The sequence below is a fragment of the Rana temporaria genome, chromosome 3 (assembly GCF_905171775.1).
Source record: "Rana temporaria chromosome 3, aRanTem1.1, whole genome shotgun sequence".
In the NCBI taxonomy this organism is placed as follows: domain Eukaryota; kingdom Metazoa; phylum Chordata; class Amphibia; order Anura; family Ranidae; genus Rana; species Rana temporaria.
Window position 1 is genome coordinate 490,249,914 of NC_053491.1, and position 18,604 is coordinate 490,268,517.

At 46.3% G+C, this 18,604-nt stretch overlaps 1 protein-coding gene across 7 annotated transcripts in view; it reads right to left on the reverse strand.

Annotated features, from left to right (window-relative positions):
- The window catches only part of LOC120933759 (NACHT, LRR and PYD domains-containing protein 3-like), a 250,256-nt gene that overhangs the window by 173,442 nt on the left and 58,210 nt on the right, over positions 1 to 18,604 (reverse strand). The window contains exon 1 of one of the 7 annotated variants that reach the window (XM_040347142.1): positions 8,891 to 8,953. The exons of the other annotated variants lie outside the window; for them this stretch is intronic. The gene's annotated coding sequence lies outside the window, so the exon portion shown is untranslated. Of the gene's footprint in view, positions 1 to 8,890; positions 8,954 to 18,604 lie in introns of those variants that run through there. 7 annotated transcript variants of the gene reach the window in all.

Below are 18,604 nucleotides of genomic sequence, written 5' to 3' on the forward strand. Positions count from 1 at the left end.
GGCCTCAGTGTTTTCCTGCCGAGAAACCCGAGCGTGTGTATACTTACCTCTCCATGGAAACCCACGCATGCTCAAAATGACTTTGAGGCATGCGTGGTAGCTTCCAAGGCATAGGTGGGGTGAAGCAAGATGGCGGCATCGAATGCGACGAGCGCATGCCTGTCGTACTCGATGACGACACCGCGTTCGTACCATTCAAAAGAACGGCGGTTCTGTTGAATGGAGTGTCTGTACACTCGGGCGGCAAGAGATTCTTGCAAAGAATCTCGTCAGGAAAAATTACGTTTTTTTTCCTGACGAGATTCTGGGCCGTGTGTACAGGGCTTGAGGATTCATTTCCAGCTGCAGACTGAAATCTTTGTGGAACTTTATAATTTATTACGGTATATCTAAGAGACAGATAAACAGTTTGTTCTCAATCCATGCAGAGATAAAGGATGCAAATGAATACAACTCTGTCATCATTACATTATTTACCACTTGCTGACCGCTGCACTAGGGTGACCACATGTCCCGGATTGCCCGGGACAGTCCCGCATTTTGCAGGTCTGTCCCAGGCACTTTCATTCCAGGACAATACAGTGTCCCGGAATGAAACTGACACAGCCACCCCCCAGGGACAATCTGGTGCCCCCAAAAAAGGGCCCCACATCACCTTTTTACTCACAGACAGTACTTGTCCTGGCCGGGAATGCCTGGAGGAGCACAATCCCCACCCCCTGCTTGTGATTGGAGAAATTATAAATCACGCCTCTTGTGTCCAATCACTGTGCTGTGATTCGTTACAGCACAAGCTGATTTTTGGGAAGGGGGGTGTCCCTGAATGGTAGTTTGGAAATGTGGTCACCCTATGCTGCACGTGATATACGTCGGCACAATGGCAGCGGTGGGCAAATGGACATACAGGTACATCCCCCTCTAAAAAGCTGTGGGGAGATTTCTTTATAAACAAGGCATTTCCCTGTTCTGCCTAGTGACAGGACACTGATTGTCTGCTCCCTGTGATCACTGTCATGTCACTTGTAGCCCAGCCCCCCCCACAGTTATAATAACTCCCTAAGACGCAGTTAACCCCTTCATCGCCCCCTTCAGTGTCATTTACACAGTAATCAGCGCATTTTTATAGCACTGATCACTGTATAAATGTCAATGGTCCCAAAATAGTGTCAAAAGTGTCCGCCGCAATAACGCAGTCATGATAAAAAAAATGCAGATCGCCATTACTAGTAAAAAAATATATATTAATAAAAATGCCAAAAATCTATCCCCTATTTTGTAGGCACTATGGGCCAGATCCACAAAAGGGATACGCAGGCGTATCTGCTGATACGCCGTCGTATCCCTGTTTCTATCTATGCGGCTGATTCATAGAATCAGTTACGCATAGATATTCCTAAGATCCGGCAGGTGTAATTGTTTTACACGGTCGGATCTTAGGATGCAGTACCGCGGCCGCCGCTGGGGGCATTTCTCGTCGAAATTCCGCGTCGGGTATGCAAATTAGCACTTACGGAGATCCACAAAGGTTTTTCCCTTCGTTAATTCTCCGTAAGTGTTAGTTTGCCGTCGCAAAATTAGGGCTGCTTTTACAAAGTGTAAACTTAGTACACCATGTAAAAGTATACCCGTCTTTCCCGCGTCGCTGTCAATTTTTTTTTTTACATTTTTTTTTTTTCGCCGCATCTTTTTTACCCGTCGCGATTCACAAAACTCGGCGCAACATAACGCAAAGCACATCGGGAAAATAGCGTCAGGAGCATGCGCAGTACGTCTGGCACGGGAGCGCGCCTAATTTAAATGGGACTCGCCCCATTAGATTGGGCCCGCCTTGCACCGGACGGATTTAAGTTACACAGCTGCAAATTTATAGGTAAGTGCTTTGTGGATCGGGCACTTAGGTAGAAATTTTGCGGCGGTGTAACTTAAATCGGAACATTTAAGTTAAGTCCGCTGGTTGTGAAAATGGCCCCATAACTTTTGCGCAAACTATTCAATATTCGCTTATTGTGATTTTTACATATCGGCCTAAACTGAGGAAAAAAATATTGTTTTTATATATTTTTTGGGGGATATTTATTATAGCAAAAACTCAAAAATATTGCTTTTTTTCAAAATTTACGCTCTTTTTTTTGATTATAGTGCTAAAGATAAAAACCGCAGAGGTGATCAAATACCACCAAAAGAAAGCTCTATTTGTGGGGAAAAAAGGACGTCAATTTTGTTTTGGGTGCAACGTTGCACGACCGCGCAATTGTCAGTTAAAGTGACACAGTGCCGAATCGCAAAAAAGTGCTCTGGTCAGGAAGGGGGTAAATTCTTCCGGGGCTAAAGCAGTAAAATGTATTTTATATGGAAGAAGTAATTTAACCACTTGAAGGATGATGGCATTTGGTTGGCTCTCCTGCGCAAATCACCGTAGCTGTTCGGCGGCGCATGCAGGCACGATAGCGGGAGAGTGCCCATTGCAAGCTGCGGGAGTGTGCCCGTGGGTCAGCAGACTCGATGTCCACCAGCAACCAGTAATCACCTAGTACAGAGGCAGAACAGGGATCTTCCTTTGTACACGCGGATCCCCATTCTGACAGATCTTCTGTTCCCAGTCATCGGGAACAGTGATCTGTCATGTTCCTGCCAGTCCATCCCCCCACAGTTAGAACACGCTGAGGGAACACAGTTAACCCCTTCCCTGCCAGTGTAATTTTTACATTGATCAGTGCATTTTTATAGCACAGATCAATTTAAAAATGTCACTGGTCCCCAAAAAAGTGTAATTTGGAGTCAGATTTGTCTGCCGCAATGTCGCAGTCCCGCTAAAGATCGCAGACTGCCACGGTTACTAGTAAAAACAATAAAAAATAAATAAAAGTCCCTTAATCTATCCTATATAGGTTTTGCGCCAACCAATCAATATATACCTATTGCAATTGTTTTAACCAAAACAATTTAGAAGAGTATATGTCGGCCTAAACTGATGAATAAAATTGTTTTTTATTATTTTTTGGATATGTATTATAGCAAAAAGTAAAACAAAAATGGTTTTGTTTTTTTCAAAATTGTTGCCTTCTGTTTGTTTATAGTGCAAAAAAATAAAAACCAGTGTTTGGTCACGTTTAACATGTGCCAAGAAGAAAAATGCTCTTTTGATGGTCTGGTTGGTCTGGTTGTGGAGACCTAGGAGCTATAACCGGATTGTCTTTTTCCTTACTGACAATAACTTCCCAAGTAGTAGTTTTTTACTACTTGGGAAGTTATTGTCAATACGGAAAAAGACAATCAAACCTGTTCAATAAAGGACTGCAAAACGGATGATCTGCAAAGTGTGGAAACGCATAACAACCCATGAAATTGATTTAACTTGTGGCAGATCCATTACATCCGAGAGCAATCTACATGTCTTACAAGCCATTGCTTATCCAATTTTGGGGCATTATACATCTGTCGGAGAGCCAGTTGCTGATCTTCTGTTCTTGAAGTGATCCCCTTGGAGCTCCTCTGATTATTGAGCCTGTTTGACTCATGAAGCATATGTTTCTTTAACTACTTCCATATAGGGTCACCACATTTCCAAACTGCCATTCAGGGACACACCCCTCTCTCACCTTCCCCAAAAAAAGATGAGGGGGGGGATGTGGTCTCAGGGGTTGATGGGGAATTTGGCGGCGGGTTATTTGTCAGGTGAATGTGCCACTTGCCACCAGATGCAGTGCCGCTTGCCACCCATAGCCTGCCACCAGATGCAGTGCTGCTGTCACTCCCTCTGCATGAGCCACGTGCGTAGAAGGAAAGAAGTGGCGTCACTATCTGGAGAGTGAAGATCACACCAGTCCCTGCTGCTGGGTGCCGGAGAAGGAGGAGGTGCCAAGGTGGGTGGGGACAGCAGTGCTGCACTAGGCGTAAGCCTCGCTCTCGGCCTTACTGTCTGAGAGTAAATTGTCACTGGTTACAAGATGCCAGGCAGCGCCGGCCCTAGCCACCAGTTCCGGAAATGTAGATATTAGTTGGTAGGGGGTGACTGTGTCCTCTATTTCATTCCGGGACATTGTATTGTCCCGGAATGGAGGTGCCCGGGACCCGGGACAGACATGTCAATTGCGGGTAGATGTACACGTGGGCACCCTACTTCCATACAGGGCTGTTATACACACCTCCATACCAGGCCTATTCTGACACTTCTCTCCTACATGTACAAATCATAATTTTTTTGCTAGAAAATTACGCAGAACCCCCAAACATTATATATGTTTTTTTAGCAGACACCCTATGGAATAAAACGACAGTCATTGAAACGTTTTATCTTAGCACGGTATTTGCGCAATAATTTTTCAAACACCTTTTTTTTGGAAAAAAATTGTTTCATGAATTAAAAAAATAACAAAACAGTAAAGTTAGCCCAATTTTTTTGTAAAATATGAAAGATGATGTTACACCGAGTAAATAGATACCTAACATGTCACGCTTTAAAATTGCGCACACTCATGGAATGGCGCCAAACTTCGGTACTTAAAAATCTCCATAGGCAACGCTTTGAATTTTTTTACAGGTTACCAGTTTAGATTTACAGAGGAGGTCTAGTGCTAGAATTGTTGCTGGCACTCTAACGCACGCGGCGATACCTCAAATGTGTGGTTTAAACGGCGTTTACATATGTTGGCGGGACTTGAGTGTGTGTTCGCTTCTGCGCAAGAGCTACTGGGGACAGGGGCGTTAACATTTTTTTTTTTTTATTTTTTTTTTTACATATTTATTTATTTATTTACACTTTTTTTTTTTTTTACTTTTTTTTTTATAATCACTTTTATTACTATTACAAGGAATGTAAACATCCCTTGTAATAGGAATGTGTGTGACAGGTACTCTTTATGGAGAGATGCGGGGTCAATAAGACCCCACATCTCTCCTCCAGGCTGGAAAGCATGAAATCGGTGAAAAAAAATTCACCGATCTCATGTTTACTGTTGCTTAGCAGCCGCAATTGCGGCTTTGTTTACTTACGGGGACCCGGCCGTGACGTCATCACATCGCGCCCGGGTCCTCCGACGGTCATAGAGATGACTGGTGACCATCTGGTCACCAGTCATCTCTATGCTTCCTGCCAGCGCCGGACGATTCGTTCTCCGGGCCCCCGATGGCACGGGAGAGCCCGGAGAAGCACCGGATGGCGGCGGGAGGGGGGGGATGTCCCCTCCCGCCGCCTGTAAGAACGATCTAGCGACGGAATCGCCGCTATGATCATTCTTACGTTGTGCAGAATCGCCGGCAGAAGAGAAGGATATCTGAATGATGCCTCTAGCTGCAGGCATCATTCAGATATCCCCCCACAAAGCCCAGGACGTGATATGACGTCCACCCGGATCGTTAGAGGTCCTTTGTGGACGTCATTTTACAATGGGCTGGTATGGAAGTGGTTAAGTCCATGCTATCTGGTAAGCCTGCATCTTCATTGGTGGAGGGTCTTTTACTGCACATAAGAAGTCACTTCCAGTTGAATTTTGGTTTCATCACTTCAACATTTATGTCATTACTTCATTTGTCACTTATGGTGGATGTTTATGTTACTTCAGCCATATCCGGACATTTTCACCACTGGGTGTATTACTGTACTATATTCAATAATTTGTGCAATTTCATTTGTTAATTTCATGTTTGTTTTTCACTTTATTTTGGTTGCATTCATGTGACATTGAATATCATTATTTTATTATATTGTTTATTTGGTTTAGCGCTACACGATTACCCACATTCTTCCATCCATCTTTGCATGAGATTGTTGGGAAAGATGGTAGCCTCATTCGAGGCTGTCCCTTACTCCCAGTTTCACTCAAGACCATTACAGGGCAGAATTCTGTCAGCTTGGAACAAATGTTCAGGCCCTGGGTCTTCCTATGATCTTATCTCCAAGGGTTCGCCAGAGCCTCAATTGGTGGTTGCTCCCCCAAAATATGTCAGAAGCAAAAATCCTTCACTCCAGTTACCTGGAAAGTGGTGACCACAGACACCAGCCTTCTGGGCTGGGGGGCAGTTCTAGAAGAAGCATCTGCCCAGGGGAAGTGGTCCGGGGCCGAAAAGCTCCTACCCATCAACATTCTGGAGATTCGGGCAATTCATTTGGCCCTCAAAGTTTGGTCTTACAGACTGCAAGGCTGGCCTGTTCGGATTCAGTCCGACAATGCTACGGCCGTGGCCTGTATCAATCACCAAGGAGGCACCAGAAGTCTGGATGCCCAAAAAGAGGTAAATTACATCCTGGACTGGGCAGAAATGCATATTCCTCGCCTGTCTGCGGTTTTCATTCCAGGGGTAGAAAATTGGCAGGTGGATTTTTTTAAGCCGCCAGCAACTGAGCCCAGGAGAATGGTCTCTACACCCCTACATATTTCAGATCATATGTCAGAAATGGGGAACCCCAAATGTGGACCTGTTGGCTTCCAGGTTCAACGCAAAACTGGACAGCTTTGTGTCAAGAACAAGAGATCCCTATGCTCAAGGCTCAGATGCCCTAACAATCTCACGGGATCGGTATTCCCTGATTTATGCATTCCCTCCAGTACCGCTCCTCCCACGATTCCTTCAGAGGGTCAAGAAGGAAGGAAAGTCAGTGATTTTGGTCGGCCCGGCTTGGCCCAGGAGACCCTGGTACGCAGAAGTCGTACGGATGGCAGTAAGAAGACCTTGGATTCTTCCATTACGCCCAGACCTATTATCACAGGGTCCAATATTCCATCATGCCTTACAAAGTCTAAATTTGACAGTTTGGCTGTTGAGACAAACATTCTGAAGAAACGTGGGCTCTCAGGACCAGTCTTATCCACCCTGGTTAATGCTAGTAAGCCGGCCTCCAGGCTCATCTACTACAGAATCTGGAAGGCATATGTTTCCTGGTGTGAACCCAGAAAGTGGCATCCTAGGAAGTTTGCCATTAATAGGATTCTTGCCTTTCTTCAGTTGGGCTTAGATATGAGGTTGGCCTTGAGCACTATCAAGGGCCTAATCTCAGCTTTGTCAGTATTTTTTCAAAAAACGCTAGCTTCTCATTCCCTAGTTAGGGCCTTTGTTCAGGGTGCACCGCGGTTTCAGGTTTTCATCTGAACCAAGATATAGTCCTACCGTCTTTTTTTCCAGATCCACAGTCTGCGGAGGAAGAAAGTCTACACTCTTTAGATCAGTGGTCATCGTCCCTGTCCTCAGGGCCCACCAACAGGCCAGGTTTTAAGTATTAGGCTTCATTTCCACTGACGTTTTTACAGCCACTTTTCTGAGCATTTTTTACAGCTTAAAAACGCCTGTCCATGTTATTCTATGGCATCATGCCCACATAGGCGTTTTTGAGCTGCAAATGGCATAGGCGTTTTTGAGCTGTAAAAAAAACGCAGGACCAGGGCGTTCTGAAGCTCCAGAGTAGAGCTGTAAAAACGCCAGACGTTTTTTTTTTTTTTTTACAAAATAAACATGGACAGGCGTTTTTAAGCTGTAAAAAAGGCTAACAACAGTGGCTGTAAAAACGCCAGTGGAAATGAAGCCTTACCTTGGGGAGATGCAGACTAGAATACTGCAATCACTGAGCAGCAAAATGAGATCACCTGTGATGTATTTCAGTTATCCTGCAAACCTGGCCTGTTAGTGGACCCCGAGGACAGGGTTGATGACCACTGCTCTAGATGTTGTAAGAGCGGTAAGGGTTTATCTGCAAGCTACAGCTCAGATAAGGAAGACTGATTGTCTGTTCATTCTGCCAAAAGGCCCAAAGAAGGGCCAGGCAGCGTCAAGATCCACTATTGCAAGGTGGATTCGACAAGTCATTATTCAGGCCTATGGTTTAGAAAATAAGATCCTTCCTTTTCAGGTGAAAGCGCACTCCACTAGAGCAGTTGGTGCTTCACGGGCAGTGCATCACCAGGCCTCCATGACGCAGATCTGTAGGGCTGCTACTTGGTCTTTAGTCCATACATTTACCAAATTCTACCAGATAGATGTGAGAGGTTATGAGGATGCCACCTTCGGGCGTAGTGTGCTGCAGGCAGCAGTATAGATCCTCTGGCTCGATGGTGGTCTTATTCTGATCTGTGTCTCCCTCCCCTCTAATTTTAGTATTGCTATGGGACATCCCATTAAGTGATTAAGGCTCTTTGTCCCGTGATGTATGATCAAGAAAATAGAATTTTTTAATACATAATTACACCCCACAAAAATAAACTGAAAAGTAACAAAAATTAAATTAATCCCATTTCCTGGGAAGAAATGAGGAGTAGAATTAACCATTCCCTGTACATAGGGCATACCTGTACATCCTTGGATGGGAAGGGTAAAATCACATACATTGTTGCATCTGCAATATAATTGTTTCCAGCTGGTGATTCTGCACATTGCAAAAGTAATCCAAGTGGCTAAATAGTCGCTGGATTACTTTTACAGTCGGGGGAAGGGGGTCACCCTCCTGCTGCCACTTTTACTGAGCTCTTCAATGGGAACCCAGTGAGGACACCTTACTGCCAATGTAGGCGATACTCTCTTGTCATTTTATAAGGGAGGATTGGGACCGGTCTGAATATGGTCTTCTCTGTCCCCTTAGGTTCCTTGTCCTCAACATCTTGTTATTTTTCACATGAAGCAATTCAATGCTCTGCTATAATATTCACCCCTGATGTGTTCCTTGTATTTCTACGCTCCTTTTATATCTGGATTTTATATTTCCTTGAATTTCTCATTTTCCTCTTGTGAATTCTAATCCCGTCTTCCATGATTTATAACATCACATTCTATGTATATTGGGATGAAGCACTTGTAGTGATCTTTGCTTTGTTTCTATGTCTTGGTTAACTTTTAAAAAATTAAATTAAAAAAAAATATAAAAAAGAAAATGAAGCCTGCCCCATTTCCCACCCCCAGTACTTACCTCTGTGGATGGTTAATGTTTGGCCTTCACTGCCCAAGTATCTGGTGCAGCAGTCTGGGGTACATTATCCTTCCACCTCTAGATAAAGAGAATTTTAGCTCATACCATGTAGAGGGACAAGCCCAAGTCTGCAGGGAATGTTTTTTTATAAGAATTTCACCTTCCTGTATTACTGGATCTACTGCATGTTTTGTATTTCCTCCTGTGAAGAACTTTTTACCTATATGCTTCAGGTTAATCCTCCCTGCTTGTTTAAGGCTGTTAATGGTATTTACCCTTCTGCAGCCAGTCCTGTTTCAAATGTTAATTGTTCTAGCCCTGTGTTTACTGGTTACTGTGATTAGATAAGTGGCTCATGTTAATTATGCTGATTGCTTCATTGTGGTAATTATCTCTCTATATGCGGAGCCGAACCGGCTAGATACTGATTAGTTCAAAGAAATATCTTTATTTCAAGGGAGCTGTATTGAAGACCCCCCACTGTGTAAGGGGGGGCGGAGATTTGTCATTGTAACAGTTGTAACCACATATAAGCTCTGTTTTTTACTATTAAAAGTCTGTGTTGTTCCAGCCTTAAGCCTTGCCTCATGTATGGATGCTTCTGTGATTTCTTTTATGGGAAGAAGGGACGGTTTGACGGGGATATCATACCAATACCGTCACAAATTGGTTGGCAGCAGCGGGATTTTCCCTTCTACTCTCCCTTACACCAGGATTCCAAGCAGACACTGGGAACAGTGAATGGAAGGCTGCTACACCCTGCTTAAAAGAAATACACTGAAAGAACTACTGGAAGTTCATGGAAGGATTGCTAGCAACAAAACCAAGCGGGTCATCATAGCAGAATTAATGGAGCTAGACCAGGAGAACGTAATTGCAGCAACGCCAGCAGTACAAGAGATGGAGACACCAGTGATTCAGGAGGAGTCACCAACCAACAAGCTAATGAGAGAGAAGCTAGCGTGGTTCGGCCCGAACCCAACGCCGGATGTGGTGCTGAAAGTGATGGAGCTACAGGAGGCTAAAGAAATAAGAGACAAACAAATAAGAGACGCAGAACTACAGGAGGCTAAACAAATAAGAGACGCAGAGCTACAGAAGGCTAAACAAATAAGAGACGCAGAGCTACAGTTAAAACTGGCAGCAGTCCAACAAGCAGCCGCACATTCTCCAAACAGTGAGTACAGCACAGCAGACGCAAGGAAGATTCCGTTTAGCGCTTTTAAAGCTTTTGATGAAAAGGACTGTGAGATTGATAACTACCTGGCAGATTTTGAGCGACAATGTAACCTGCACCGAATAGCTAGAGGAGAGTGGGTTTCAATATTGTCAGGCAAACTGTCAGGCAAAGCTTCTGATGCTTTCCGGACCGTGCCAGATCAGGATATCCATAGCTACGCCAGGGTTAAAGAAGTGCTCCTGGCTCGTTATGCAGTAACCCCAGAGTCCCACAGACAGACGTTCAGGGACTCACGCAAAACCACGGAAGACTCTTACGCGGAATGGGCATGCCAGTTGTCCCTGTCGGCCTCTAACTGGGTTAACAGCAGCCAGGCCACCACCGCAGAGGACATTTTGCAACTAATGCTCCTGGAGCAATTTTACAATCACATCCAGACGGATGTCAAAGATTGGGTGAGAGATCGCAGGCCCATGACTCTACCAGAGGCCGCAAAGTTGGCGGATGAATATGCGGATACTCGCAAGACAAACCAGGTCACACCACGGGTACAACCTCCACGACCAACAGCGCCCTCACACCCACCAGCCGCTAGATACCAACCGCCTAACAGATCGATGACATCGAGCCCTCGCTATCCACGCTAGGAGGACAACGAACAACGCTGCTTCCGGTGCAAACAGTTGGGTCACTTCAAGCAGAATTGCCCCCTGAATGACAACACCAGGTCAAATTGGTCTCAACCTGGGTACCGCCCACCAGCAGCAGCCCATTGTGTAGACTCGGCTTGGGATCCCCAGGAGCTGGGTCAGGAAGAACCATTGGGCACCCCTTACGAAGCCCTCATGGTACAATCTGTTATCACGGACAACAGGGAACACCATTGTCAGCTGGTCATGGGCGACAGCCATGAGCCAGAGGGGCCTTTCAGGGAGCTGGGCAGAAAGAGGCACGGCCAGCTACCCTCCAAGAAGAAGAGGTCCTGGAAGTCATATAACCAGCGGACCTGGGAGGAGAAGAAGCGACTGGAGGAGATGGAATCGCAGCGGGCGCCCCAGATGCGGGCTGAGATGTTCGCCAAGGGCCCACCGGTGGCCCCTTACACCACCACCCAGTTCCTGATGATGAAGGACCACGTGGAAAGCCTGCAGGACATGAGCAAGCAGGATCTGATCCGTGAGTACATAGAGCTGGAGGAGTGCATAAGCCGCATGGAGGAGGAGAACAACCACCTGAGGTCACAGCGGGCTGACCCCCCCAGGCTCCATGAACTGGAGATGGAGCTGGAGAAGCTCAAAGAGGAGAACCGGCGGCTGCGGAGGGAGCAGGGGGTGGCTGACCTTATGGGGCTCTGAGTCCCCTCCCCCCCCCCCGGACTCTGAGCACCAGTGCTACAGCATGTCAACAAATATAACTTTTCCTTTTTATGAATCTCCTGTGATTGTCACTTCAGAGCCATAACCTGCCCCTCCCATGGCGGGACACCTAGACGGCGGCGCACAGACCCATTCGCCGTCTTCACACTGACTTCTGGTGACTCTGCAGATCGCACAAAGACTTGGGGACTGACCGGCGTGTGATCTGACGACCCGGTGACATACCTAAGTCGGAAGCAGTTGCCAAGGGAGGTCAGTCACGCCAAACGGAGTTAACCTCGGACTAAAAGCTCTGAACCCGTCAACCCTACTGGACCAGGGAAGGTCCAACCGGGTTTGCCGGAGCAGGGAGAAAAAGGGGGGCCATTGTGAAGGACTTTTTACCTATATGCTTCAGGTTAATCCTCCCTGCTTGTTTAAGGCTGTTAATGGTATTTACCCTTCTGCAGCCAGTCCTGTTTCAAATGTTAATTGTTCTAGCCCTGTGTTTACTGGTTACTGTGATTAGATAAGTGGCTCATGTTAATTATGCTGATTGCTTCATTGTGGTAATTATCTCTCTATATGCGGAGCCGAACCGGCTAGATACTGATTAGTTCAAAGAAATATCTTTATTTCAAGGGAGCTGTATTGAAGACCCCCCACTGTGTAAGGGGGGGCGGAGATTTGTCATTGTAACAGTTGTAACCACATATAAGCTCTGTTTTTTACTATTAAAAGTCTGTGTTGTTCCAGCCTTAAGCCTTGCCTCATGTATGGATGCTTCTGTGATTTCTTTTATGGGAAGAAGGGACGGTTTGACGGGGATATCATACCAATACCGTCACACCTTCATCACACGCTCCATTGGAGGTATGTAGGTGGGTGATGTGTGGAAGGTGACCAGGTCTACCCCCATAGAAAGAGTCATTCTGTAAAATCCGGAGATGTTCTACACATTACATATCACCACACACACCGGAGAGAGCGATCGTTCTCAGATCATTAATAACGGTGATCTGTAAAAAAGGATGACCTGGAAGGAATTGGAAAGCATTGCCTATGGAAAGTTTTGATTATCTGAGTTTATTTGTTGCAGTTTTAAGGCTTCACATTATGGATCAGTTAGATTCTCCGGTCTGGTCACCAGTCATCTCTATGCTGCACATCCGGCGGACGGCGATCATCTCTCCGGGCCCCCGATGGGACGGTAGAGCCCGGAGAAGCACCGCATGGCGGCGGGAGGGGGGGATGTCGCCTCCCGCCGCCTGTAAGAACGATCAAGCGGCAGAACCGCAGCTATGATCATTCTTACGGTGTTTACGATCGCCGCCAGAAGAAAATTATATCTGAATGATGCCTCTAGGTGCAGGCATCGTTCGGATATCCCCGCACAAAGCACAGGACGTCATATGACGTCCACCCGGGATAACAGATCCCCTTTTTGGACGTCATATGACGGCGTGCGGGTTTAAAGTGGTTAAAGACCTGACCTTTCCTGACGCGCTTTGTTTACAAGTAAAAATCTGTATTTTATGCTGGAAAATTACTTCAAACCCCCAAACATTATATATTTTTTTGCAGAGACCCTAGAGAATAAAATGTCGATCATTAAAAAAAAATGATGTCACACGGTTTTTATGCAGATGTTTTTCAAAGGCAATTTTTGGGAAAAAATACACTTTAATGAATAAAAAAAATAAAAAACACAATGTATATCCCATTTTTTTTTACTAAAATGTGAAAGATTATGTTACAGTGATTAAATAGATACCTAATGTAACAAGACCCTTGCTCGCTGGCTTCTGCTCCCCCGACACTCATCTGCTACTAGTGAGTCAGCTTGCAGATTGCAACGTCTGATGGTTCGGTCATCCAAGGCTCCGGGATCCGAACTACAGCTATGTGCCGTTCGGAATCCATTAGAACAAACACCAGGCAGGCTGTATGCAAGTTCAAACAGGAAGACCTTTATTGGAAGCACACAACACACTTTTATACAGAATTTGGAACATCCCGCCCCCAACAACCGCTTTCCTATTGGTCAATTGTAAAGTACATGTAGTTCTCCTTCAGGTCCTCATAACCATGAAAATGAGGACTTGAAAATGAGTCAGCAAGGATTGATCCGATAGCTTGAATAGAAGGACTGCTATGTGTAATGAGACAGAAGCCCCAGGGGGCAATCAATGTACACAATAGCCAGGCACAGAACAATGGAGCCGTCTGGAGCCTTAAGACAGAGCAGAAGACCCCCCACTGTGTAACAGCTTTCAAGGAGGAACACTTCCGCATTCCAAGGTCCCTGACACCTAACATGTCACGCTTTAAAATTGCTTGTGGAATGGCGCCAAACTATGGTACTTTAAAATCTCCATAGGCGACATTTTAAAATTCTCTACAGGTTACTAGTTTATCCTTACAGAGGAGGTCTAGTGCTAGAATGATTGCTCTCATTCTGACATCTGCGGTGATACCTCACATGTGTGGTGCAATCAATGGATCAATTGGTTACATATGTGGGTGTGACCTAGATATGAGTTCTGCATTTCAGCATGGAGGATGGAAATTGTTTACATTTTTTATAATTTTTAAATGTTATTACTTTTTTTATTTTTACACTGTTCATTAAAAAAATGTGATCACTTTTATTGCTGCTGCAAGAAATGAAAGCGTCCCTTGTGGCAAACAATACATCATGACAGGTCCTCTTTATGGAGAGATCTGAGGTCTATAAGATGCCAAATCTTTCCTCTACCGTTAAAGCAAAATAATAAAAAAAATGTCCTTGTTAACATGTGGCCGGAACAGAAGTGACGTCATGACATCGCTCTGGTCCTCCTAGGTCATAGAGCTGATTGGAAGCCATTTTTCCTTCGCTCATCTCTGGATCCAGCTGCTGCCAGTGCTGGATCGGTTCCTGGAGCTACCGATTGTCCAGGTAAGCCCAGGAATCACCAGAAGGTTGGCAGGGGGGGCTAGAAGGACTGCGATATTGTGGTGGACAAATTGGACACTAGCTGACACTTTTAGCACTTGTTGGGGACCAGTGACACTAATACAGTGATCAGTGCTAAAAAATATGCACCGTTACTGTACTAATGACACTAGCAGGGAAGGGGGTTAAACATCAAGGGCAATGAAAGGGTTACATGTGTTCTTAAAATGTGTTTTCTACCTGTGGGGGGAGGTGCTTTTACTAGTGGACAGCATAGATCAGTGTACCTGGGATTCATGCCTTCCTAACTGGCAGAATGGCAATCTGCCTTGTTTACATAGATAGATCACCATTCTGCCTGTGTACAAAATGATCGGCAGGTGCTGGAGGACACGCTGATCAGCTCCCACTGTGTACAATCACAGCGGGAGCGAGCCGCCAGCAGTGTGCACTTGTGTGCCCGCTACCTGGAAGTGCAGGATCACACAGACACACACACACACACATATATATATAGGCCATATTTTCAGCTGGAACTTGGTAGAACTAAGTTCCACCACCTCTGCTCCTTGCCTACCACTATACCTCCCAACAAGCACGGATTCTGCGGGATTATCCCGCACTGACTGCATATTCCCGCAGTCCCGCAAAAGGTTTAAATTTCCCCGCACTGAGAGGATCCGAGCTCCCCCCCCCCCCCCCTCAGTACTGTAAGAGGAGGTGGGCGGAGCTGAATGGGCAGTACTGCTGGAGGAGGCGGGTGGAGCTGAATGGCAGCCTATAGGAGGAGGCGGGCGGAGCTGAATGTCAGCCGTACTATCGGGGGGGGCGGGCGTAGCTGAATGGGCAGTACTGCGGCGCGTCGATGACTACTGAGGAAGGAGACATTCTGTGCAAAGGTGAGAGGCATCCACTTCGTCCCCCCACTCAACAACTTCGACCACCCCCCCCCCCGCTCAACAACTGGCCTGCAGCGGACTTTTTAAATGTTGGGAGGTATGCCTACTACTAACACTTGTAAATAGAGATGTCTGGCTTCTGTGTTTATAAGTGACAGCCTGTCCCCCAATGGCTCCCACAGATCTGATCTCCTGAGCGGCTCCCACTGAGTGCAGGATGGGGACAAGGGAGATGCATGTCCCTGGGGAGCAGATGCTGCGACACCCCCCCCCCCCCCCCAGGATGATCTCCCTGCAAGTGAGAAAGACAGAGCGACCTACAGTGTGCAGGGAGGTACTAGAGCTGGCTGGGTGCTACAGCTTAATACAACAACAAAAGTAAAACATGTGGAAGGTAGTGAAGCTTTTAAGGAGGGGGGTGGAGGCAGTGAAGGATGGGGGGGGGGTGCATAGAGAAGTCAGAACTGAAGAGGGGTGAAAGCATGTGAATGGGGATACAGAGGTGAGTGGCTGTGGTAGAAGGCTCTATGTAGTGCACCCCTGAAATCTGCACATAGCGCACCCCAAACTCTGCACTCTGTATGTAATGCACTTTCATGCCCCTTGAGACCCTCCCACTGTTAGTGAAATTTGACTACACCCTCTAATTAACCACTTAAGCCCCGGACCATTTGGCTGGCCAAAGACCAGAGCACTTTTTGCGATGCGGCACTGCGCCGCTTAGACTGACAATTGCGCGGTTGTGTGACGTGACTCCCAAACAAAATTGACGTCCTTTTTTTCCTACACATAGAGCTTTCTTTTGGTGGTATTTAATCACCTCTGCATTTTTTTTGCGCTATAAACAAAAATAGAGCGACAATTTTGAAAAAAAAGCAATACGTTTTACTTTTTGCTATAATAAATATCCCCCAAAAATATATAAAAAAAAACATTTTTTCCTCAGTTTAGGCCGATAGGTATTCTTCTACATATTTTTGGTATAAAAAATTGCAATAAGTGTTTGATTGGTTTGAGCAAAAGTTATAGGGCCAAATTCAGGTAGAATTGCGTAAATCGGCGGCGGCGTAACGTATCACATTTACGTTACACCGCCGCAGGTTTTACGGGCAAGTGCTTGATTCACAAAGCACTTGCCTGTAAACTTGCGGCGGCGTAGCGTAAATCCGTCCGGCGCAAGCCCGCCTAATTCAAATGGGGTGTGTATCATTTAAATTAGGCGCGTTCCCGCGCCGAACGTACTGCGCATGCTCCGTTTTGAAATTTCCCGCCGTGCTTTGCGCGAAATGACGTCGCACCGACGTCATTTTTTGAACGGCGACGTGCGTTACGTCCTTTCCTATTCACGGACGACTTACGCAAAAAAAAAAAATGTAATTCGACGCGGGAACGGCGGCCATACTTTAACATGGCAAGTCTAAATATAAGCCAAGAAATAGCAGCCGTAACTATACGCCTGGAAAAGCCGACTAGCCACGACGTAAGAGAATGCGACGAACGCGCGTACCTTCGTGGATCGCCGTAAACAGCTAATTAGCATACCCAACGCGGAAAACGACGCAAACTCCACCCAGCGGGCGCCAAAGTATTACACCTACGATCCGAAGGCGTACGCCTGTCGGATCGAAGCCAGAAGCCGTCGTATCTTGGTTTGAGGATTCAAACTAAAGATACAACGCGGCAAATTTGAAAATACGCCGGCGTATGAGTAGATACTCCGGCGTATTTCAGCTGTGAATCTGGCCCATAGCGCCTACAAAATAGGGGATAGATTTATGGCATTTTTTTTATATTTTTTTTTACTAGTAATGGCGGCGATCGTCAATTTTTATCATGACTGCGACATTGTGGCGGACGCATCGGACACTTTTGACAGATTTTTGGTATAAAAAAAATGCCCCGATTACTGTAAAAATGACACTGGCAGTGAAGGGGTTAACCTGTAGGGGGCACTGAAGGGGTTAAGTGTTCACTAGGAAGTGATTCTTACTGTAGGGGGCGTGGCTACACGTGACACATCACTGATTGTTGCTCCCGATGACAGGGAAAACGATCAGTGACAGTGGGGTAGATTCACATACGCCGCCGTAATTTGAATTCCGCCCCCGCGTAGCGTTGCGCCGATTCACAAAGGCAGTTACGCTGAAAAGATAGGCTTCCTCCACCGACGTAACTTGATTGCGGCGGCGTAGAATTGTGTGCAATATAACTTTGGCCGATAGGGGCGCTTCCGTTGTTGTCGGCGTAGAATATGCTAATTTCCTAGATACGCCGATTCACAAACGTACGTGTGCCCGGCGTTCGTTTTTTTACGTCATTTGCGTTAAGGCTTTTTCGGCGTAAGGCTGCTCCTGCTATTAGGAGGCGCAGCCAATGTTAAGTATGGACGTCGTTCCCGTTCGTAAATCACGTCAGGTCATCACATATTACCATAAAACACGCCCCCCCCCCCCTTCCCCATTTGAATTATGCGCACTTACGCCGGCCCCATTTACGCTACGCCGCCGCGACTTACGGAGCAAGTGCTTTGTGAATACTGCACTTGCTCCTGTAAGTTGCGGAGGCGTAGCGTAAATACACTACGCTGCGCCGCCGTAACTTATAGCGTAGCTACCTGAATCTGGCCCAGTGTCACTAGGCAGTACGGGGAGATGTTGTGTTTACACACAACATCTCCCAGTTCTTGAGCTCTGTGATCCGATCGTGGGACACCGGCGGCGATCGGGTCCGTGGGTCCCACAGGCGTGTTCATGGAGCTTGCGGAGCTGTGTGACCACACGGCAGCATTCCCATTGTAACGCCGCTTACGCGGCGTATTTTGCCGCGATTTGTTTACTTTTTTTTTTTTTAACAAATAATTTCCATTGATGTCTATGCCCGAACGCCAATGCCGCCTGAAAAAAAGGGTCCAGGACTTGTTTTCAGGCGTACAGCGTTTCGGCGTTCGGCGTGAGATGTGAACCATCTCATAGACTTCAATGGAAATTCGCCCCTCCAGCGGCACGAGCGTCGCGCTTCAGGCGTATATACGCCGAGGTGTGAATGCAGCCTTAAAGGGGACGTATCTGTACACCCTTTTGCCTGTCCGCGCCATTTTTCCGATGTATATCAGCGCGCACTGGTCGGCAAGTGGTTAAAATCACTGCTCCCGAAAAAAACTTCCGTTTTAAAAACGTATTTTCGCATTGATACATGTCCCTTGGGGCAGGACCCGGGCCCCCAAACACTTTTTATGACAATAACTTGCGTATTAACTAGTGTTGAGCGGAATACGCCATATTCGATTTCGCGATATATCACGAATATATAGCCGAATATTCGTGAAATATTCGCTAAAATCGA